Below are 7,958 nucleotides of genomic sequence, written 5' to 3'. Positions count from 1 at the left end.
CATTGTCCTGTGCCCAAAGACCCGTGAACAGTGGAACATGAACATGGGCGTGGAGAAAGGAGAAGGGCATTTTATTTCTGTCAGTTTTGACACATTGTCTCAGCAATGCTTTCTAAAAGTGATTAATCCCCTTTCCTGAGCTCCTTGCTGTGGGCTGGGAAAAGAGAGCAGAAAAAGGAACACAAGAACAGCATTTAAGAACACAGATGAGTTTTTTCTTGGCTTTGTTTAAAGGGAGGAGATGAGACTGCTGCACTTGCTGTTTCACAGGCTTGTACAAGAGCTCAGATGAATCAGAACCGAGGGCATAAAGAGAAGGCCCAGTTTTTCAATGTGTTCACAACAACTTGTACTAATGCACCCTACTGACTACAGAGGCATTAATCACTGCACGTAGAGAGCATAGAAACATATCTAAAGCATTATTATCCTTTCTCTGCTGCTTTGCCTATGTACATATATGATTTCATTAGCCATTACCACCACTGGGCAAAGATTGTAGATACCAGTTTTACAACCCAGCCTTTACTTTAAAAATACATGGAACAATGAACTGCACCTATGGGTCAAGCTTAATACAAAAGCCTTAAAGGTTGTGGTAAGCACCTGTCTTGGAGTTACGCTGGAGACTGTGTGTAGAATTCTGGGCAACACCCAAAAACATGCAGCCATCTCGGCAACCTCCAAGTCCAGTGGAATAACCTTTTTTCCCAATTGCAAACTTCATAATATTTTTCTGCAGAAAGATACGTCGCTGTACAATAGCTTTAAATCTACTGACAGTAGTTTTTACAGTCTCCTTAACAAAACAGGCCTAACGAAGAAACAGTCCACAGATCTCCCAAAGTTTGTGAGCCACTGATTGATAAAACTACTTCAATGAACTGTGTTTCCATTGCACCAACGGAAGAGTTGGTGTGAAATTCATAATTTGTATCAGTTTTATAAATAAAATAAACAAGAGAACTCTAGTCAATGCAACAGTCTAGATTGAAGCTTTTTTTCCTGGGGCAAAAAACCTCCAACCATCCAGTTTCCCCTAGAGCTGTGCCAAAACCCTCATATCAGGCCCGAGCATTGGGTTACATCACATTGACAGCAGAAAGCAAACTAAACTTCTAGAAGCAGTCAGATCTGACACATGAGGAAGCAGCAGAATAACAACATCCTGTGAATCATGCTCATCCTTTGCTGCTTTGACACGTTACAGGAGGAAATATGAGTTGCCTAGGGGAATTTCTAAATCCTTTGATTGTCTTCCCTTCTAATATCACATATGCATCATAACGCAAAGCTTGAATATGGGAATTGCTTTTGCTGTAAAATTGAATGCTATTATTTTATTACAACACCATTTCCAGACACCATCACTTTGCTGGAGCCATTTTCATTTTTACTGCTGGCAAAGTTGGACATACACACAAGCATCAGTAGTTTTATTCTGTTAAAAATCCCAGCCTGTGCAGTGAGTTGAGGAAACAGCATCCAGCATCCACAGTGATCAGGTGAAAGATATCTAAGACACTAGCTAGAGAAAATCTGTGGGAACAATTTTTAGTCTGTGCCATACTGGTGTAGAAATGTTACCCGAGGATCACTTCTTGTCCTGAAGAAGGGGAAAAAAAAACCTCAGGGGAAAAAGCTGGGTACGCCAGCATAGCACAAACACTCAAATAATACTGAATTAGTATTCAGGAGACCTTAGATCACTATTCAGGCACCCTGAGGCCTTCAGAAAAATCACTTCAGATCTGTATGTATCATGTCCCTATCTGTAGAGTGAATTAAACTTGGCCCCTCAGTTAGAAACTTTTCAAATTACATAGTAAAACCTAAGGACATAAATAAATCTTCCATAAGAAAGAAGGGTTTCAAAAGAGCTTAATTCTAATTATGATAGCTCTTGCTTATCTGGATGTAGAATAATGAATTATCTTATTATTGTCAGAGGTTATTGCTACTTCAGTTTCTGGTGCTTTGCTTCCAAAACACAATCTAATTTGTCTATCTCTGTCTGCAAAGGGAAGGAGTTTCCATGGTACTGAAAACTCAACCACGTTTGTGAGGCCCAGAACACCAATGTCTTTCCTCACATAATCTTCATGTATCCTCATGAAAGCATCAAGTGTATCCCATCCAAGTGCCAAAAATACTCTTGCATACAGCAACAGTTTTTGTTCAGTTTTTATGAGTGCAACTTTCAGTCCTAGCAAGCTATACTGAAGCAATAAAATCCAGCAGGTTTCTCAGAAGTTTCCTTAGCAACTTGCAAAGAAAAGGAACGAGTGAGTTGGCTGGCAGTAGAGTAGGGTAGTCTCAGAAACTATACACTTTTTTGTTTACTGGTTACTCTCAAACCCCAAACAAACAAAACAGAAAAGGTATTGGAGAACTTGTCCTGAGCACTTAGGAGCATGCTACCCTTCCACCTTCTCAGTCTTTTTCACAAGTCCCTTCTCGTCAGAGGTCTGTCAACAACATTGCAAACTCAAATGCAGCCTCACTCAGTTGAGGCTTGGCCATGTGCAGTCCTGTGCTTTAACATATTGTGAAGAACAGCTGCTTTGATTTAACTTTACTTTCTACATTATCAACTTTCTACATTATCATGGCCAACCGTGCAATTGCATCTCTTCCTACTATGTATATAAGAAATAGTTCTCTGTAAAAAGTCTTGGGAATGTAGGTCATGGGATAAACATACTCTTGCAAATAAAACATACTCTTCAATCTTCCTTTGCTCACCGTCTCCAAGACTAACATACATGACAAAATGGTAGACCCTTGTAACATATGATGAAAACATTCAAACCACCTGGACTGTAACACTGGAACTCAGTGTCTTTACATCTTGCTTCAAATCTTTGGAGAAAACATACATTTTCTGCTACAACAACTTCAATGAAAGGGCAGTCACTAGGCAGCATGAGTTTTCAGTTAAGATTTAGCCCTGCTACCTCTTTTCTTGCTAACAAAATTGCCTCTTCCTGCAAACAGTATGTATCCACTCTGGTAATGGTCCCAGAAATTAAGCGCTAAGAAGTTTGGAAAGTGTTGCAAGAATACATATAACTGTGCACCTCAACTCAAACTGTCCTTCTGTATACTCTCAATATTACCTTTAATTATGTGATCACAGTCTTTATTTTCACCCACATCTTACATTTTCCCATTCAATTGCTTCCTGACTCAACATAATTTCTCTCACCCACATCTTTTTGTTCCTGCCCTCTTCTCAGCTTTCTCATTTCAGTCTTACTCTTCTTGCTCTGTTAGTCCTGAGCTCACTGCTGAATGTCTAATTTCTCTTCTGCCAATCAAGTCCCAGTCCAAGTCCAAAAATATCCCATTTCTCCTTCTTTATCCTCTTCCACTTACAGCCCAGTTAGCTGATGTATTCCCCATTATACCTCCCAACTATTAAGAACCATCATGTAAGACCAGGAGGCCCTTCATTTTCCATTTCTCTTAAACCCAGCTTCTTTCCAGATCAGTCTCCAGCACTCGTTTTCTTCAAAATCTCTTTCACTTTTCATCTGATAATACTTTCCCCCCTCATCTTCCATGTGCCCATTTCCCTTCCACTCATTTTCTCCCAGTCCTTAATCTACACCTGACTTCCAGGTTTGGGTTTTTTTAATTTCCCTTTGCAGCACACAGTACTTGCTCCTTTCCCTTACTTCCTGAAGGTCAGAATGGTGGGCTCAGTAAAAATGAAGGAGAGAGTAGTTTTCTGCTTTCAGATCTGGCACCTGACTCCACATTTGGACTTGCCAAAAGCAAACACCAGGGTCTGTCCTAGCAGTCAGTGACCGACTTAATGGTGTATGTGCCTTTTCACTGCAGTTGGTTGTAAGGGGATAGAGCAAAGCCCCTCTGCTCATTGAGGGAGCATGTTACATGAAGGAGCATAAATTGCTGAGGGGTTTAGGAGTTCAGGGTGGAGAAAGCCAGCTGAGCATAGGTAAGGTACCCTTTTCAACAAGTCAGCTCTACAAGCTTTGTGGATATATTATACACATTTTACCTGGAAAGCAAAGAAGTGTTAGAAGAGAAGCAACACTTTCTGAGAGGAAAAATTAATGCACGTATCCAAATGTAAAAAAAATGGACTTGTCGGTTTGTTGGTTGGGTTTTTTTTTCCTAGTCCTCCCCCCATTTTCTTCTGCCTGGTGGAAAGTGTTGGATTGTTTCTTATACCTCTTGTCTGAGTTTTCAGATCTCTTCTACCTCTCCTCTGTTAAACAAGGAGTAAAAAACAACCTCAGAACTTCCTTTATCTTATTTCAGTAGCTGCCATGAAAATCTACCGGTTTACTAGATGTCAAGCTACATAAACTTGCCCAAGGTTGCTGCAGGTGGATTGGGCTCAGCAGGCCGGAAAGGCATGTCAGTGCCATGACTGACTGTCCTTGACCAGCCCAGAAGACCCATCATATTACCCCTTGCAGCTTCCCTCCTCTTTCAGTGATGCCAATATTAGTCCAGGTTTCAGGCTTACTATTGGAAATGGCCAGACATCTGGTGATCTCATTGTTTTAGTACTGTGAAACAGTTTACAGTTTGTAATAGACATTTATAGAAATAAAAAATATTCTGTGTCTTTAGGATTCATGGTTTGACTCTGGAAAGAATTAAGAATAAAAGGCTGAAGTTATGCCTCTAGGATACAGTGGTTTACTGAGAAGTTGAACCAACTAGTTTTCTTAAGAACTAGCCATTTTTACCAAATGTGTTTGCATATTAATTTGCAGATATTTTCCCAAGATGGACAGAGGTGAAGAAATGCTGTATTTTAAGAAAGGGCTATCACTACTGCTAGGCACGGAATTGGACTGCAGACAATGTGAAGCTACTCAGGGCTTCAAGAATTGCTAAAAGGAGCTCATACACGCAGTAAACTACTCCTGGGACCACAGCCATTCTAATACTTTTGAGAAATGCCAAAGGAGCTAAATAGACTTAGGTTCAAGCAGAAGCCGGTTAGGTCCAATTTACTGGATAAGCTGTAGAAACCACACCCTACTTTCCACCTGAGAGACCTGAATGGAAGTATTTTTTCACGTTATATTGAAATGAAGTCTGTTCACTTGGAAAATGGTAGCAAAATAGTTAAATCCTGCCTGGAGCAAGAGATGAAAAGAGAAAGCATGGGAAGCAAGATCATTAATGCAAAGAAGAGCCACAATAATAGCACATACAGTTGTGCCAATCTAACCAATAAACAAAGAGTAGTATAAGATTCTCTTTATTAGACTGATTCATAAGGAACACATGACTTGTAAAGCCATTCAAATTTCTTTTTGTTCAGCTTGGCTGGACAGAGAAAACTTTGTGGCTTTGTAAGCCAATTGTGATGTTTAACTACTCTCTGGCATCGTGAAGACATTCAGGATCCTGAAACTTTTGTATCACATGAAACTGAGTAATGTGAAGGTGAATATTTTCAGTTCCAGCAAAAGCACTGGGAGCAAATTGCTCATTCCTAATTTTGTTGTTCCAGCAGCATAGATGTAAGGTATTCCACACATTTGTCATGTTAAGAAGTGGAAGATAGGACTGTTCTTCTTAATGATGTATTTATCATCAGCATTATGCTCATTTCTAGACTTCAAAATAAAAAGATTCAGGTTAGCTATATTCCTAACAGTAGAAGCTGGTCAGATATTCAAGACAACAATAACTCAAAGAAGAAGAATCACAGTTAAAAAGGACAAAACTACATCACCAGGGCTTACACAGTCTCAACAAGAGCTAAGGCATATTATTCCCAGCCTCCATCAACTCAGTCTCTGGGGAGAGTACTCTTCAGTTCTTTTTATATGAACAAACTATTGAGGTCCAAGCAGTAAAACTCCTAGCGCAGAGAAACCACAGGAATGTAACTTGACACTGAGACACCCATTAAGACTGTCTAAATACTTTCAGGATTGTTTCCCATCATGCAAAGATTCATGTAAAATCTTCTGCACTCCATAATTTAGGTATTGTCCCCTTGCTTCTCGTTACTTCTCCCCCTACCCCAGGAAACTGCTGATCATTTGCGATACTACTTCCTTTTGCCACTCAACCCTTCCTCTGGAGTGCCTCCATGCAGTGCAGTTCAATAGATCTCTACACTTGTCGTTGATCTTCCATCCTCAGAACCTTTGATTGCTCTTGCAGGGCCAAGGCTCCTAGATAATAGCTGAAAAGTTTAAGAGTTTGTTCTGTTCCATGTTTAATTTCACTAAAAAAGAGTATTCGTGTATTCTTGGCCATCAGCAAGAAACTGCTTTGCAGGTCAAATTTTCAACAAAAACATTCCTGTGTCCATCCACTGTGGGAGGGCTGAGGGGTAGAGCGTGGAAGGAAGACTCATAAGGGACAAAATGCTTTTGACAGCACCAAAATTTGTACAGCTTCTAAAGGTGTGGTCACTTTCCAGTCTGTCTCCAAAAATTTCTATTGAAAAAATTTATTTTCATAGAATCATAGAATCATAGAATCATTAAGGTCGGAAGAGACCTCCAAGATCATCGAGTCCAACCATCAACCCAACACCACCATGACCACTAAACCATGTCCCTAAGCGCCTCATCTACCCGTCTTTTAAATACTTCCAGGGATGGTGACTCAACCACTTCCCTGGAAGTACATCCTCTTCCCCTATACTGTAGTTTAGCTGACCTGCTCCTTCAAACAAAATTATGACCTATTATAGGCATAAATTAATCCATTTTCAAATTCCATCCAGTTTGTCACAAAAGACAAAATACAATCTTACAGGAATACCACTAGCCTTGAAAGGGTATTCCAAGTTTTCTTCTAGTCTATTGTCCCTCTTCTGGTGTTCTTCATTTTTAATTGCAGAAAATGCATCACAACACCCACCCTGAAAAAGCTGCTTTATAAAGCCCACTTGCACATGAGCCATTGCAATTGCAGATAACCTACACCTGAAAAGCCTTCCAACCTTCCCTAATCACAACCAAAATTCAATGCAAGTGTTGATAAACAGCATATTTACATACATGTCTGAAGATCACATTAATAGAGGGAGGATCTTGTAAAGTCTAACATGAACTCTGGTAATCTTGGCTGGTCTTTACTCAACATTCAGTATTAAAAGTAGGTCTACAGTACAATCTTTAAAAAGCAGTGTAACTTTTGGAAGCATCTTGATACTATATTTAGACTAGCCAGTTAAGGTTTAGCTCTTGCATCAGCTTGGGCTAAGTTTGCTAAAACTCTCACTAAGCACCAGACTAACAAAACTTATCCTGGCATAGCAAGATTGAGAAATAGCAGGGAATACTCAAGATACATTCATGTAAAGCACAACAAAAAAAAGCCCAGCAAAAAAGCCATCTCTCAGGGCTAACTGCAGAGCAGTTGTTCATATGCAGAAAAAGAATGTTAACTTCTGTCATGGTTTAACCCCAGCTGGCAACCAAGCACCACACAGCCGCTCGCTCGCTCACCCTTCCCCTGGTGGGATGGGTGAGAGAATCGGAAGGGTAAAAGTGAGACAACTCATGGGCTGAGATAAAGGCAGTTTAATAGGTAAAGCAAAAGCCGTGTGCACAAGCAAAGCAAAACAAGGAATTCATCCACTACTTCCCATCGGCAGGCAGGTGTTCAGCCATCTCCAGGAAAGCGAGGCTCCATCACGCGTCACGGTGACTTGGGAAGACAAACGCCATCGCTCTGAACATTCCCCCCCTTCCTCCTTCTTCCCCCAGCTGTATATGCTGAGCATGACATCACATGGTGTGGGATATCCCTTGGGTCAGTTGGGGTCAGCTGTCCCGGCTGTGTCCCCTCCCAGCTTCTCGTGCACCCCCAGCCTGCTCGCTGGTGGGGTGGGGTGAGAAGCAGAAGAGGCCTTGACTCTGTCAGCACTGCTCAGCAGTAACGAAAACATCCCTGGGTTATCAACACTGTTTCCAGCACAAATCCAAAACACAGCCCCATAC

The sequence above is a fragment of the Pygoscelis adeliae genome, unplaced genomic scaffold, assembly GCF_000699105.1.
Source record: "Pygoscelis adeliae isolate BGI_AS28 unplaced genomic scaffold, ASM69910v1 Scaffold45, whole genome shotgun sequence".
Classification (NCBI taxonomy): domain Eukaryota; kingdom Metazoa; phylum Chordata; class Aves; order Sphenisciformes; family Spheniscidae; genus Pygoscelis; species Pygoscelis adeliae.
This window is presented reverse-complemented; position numbering follows the sequence as displayed.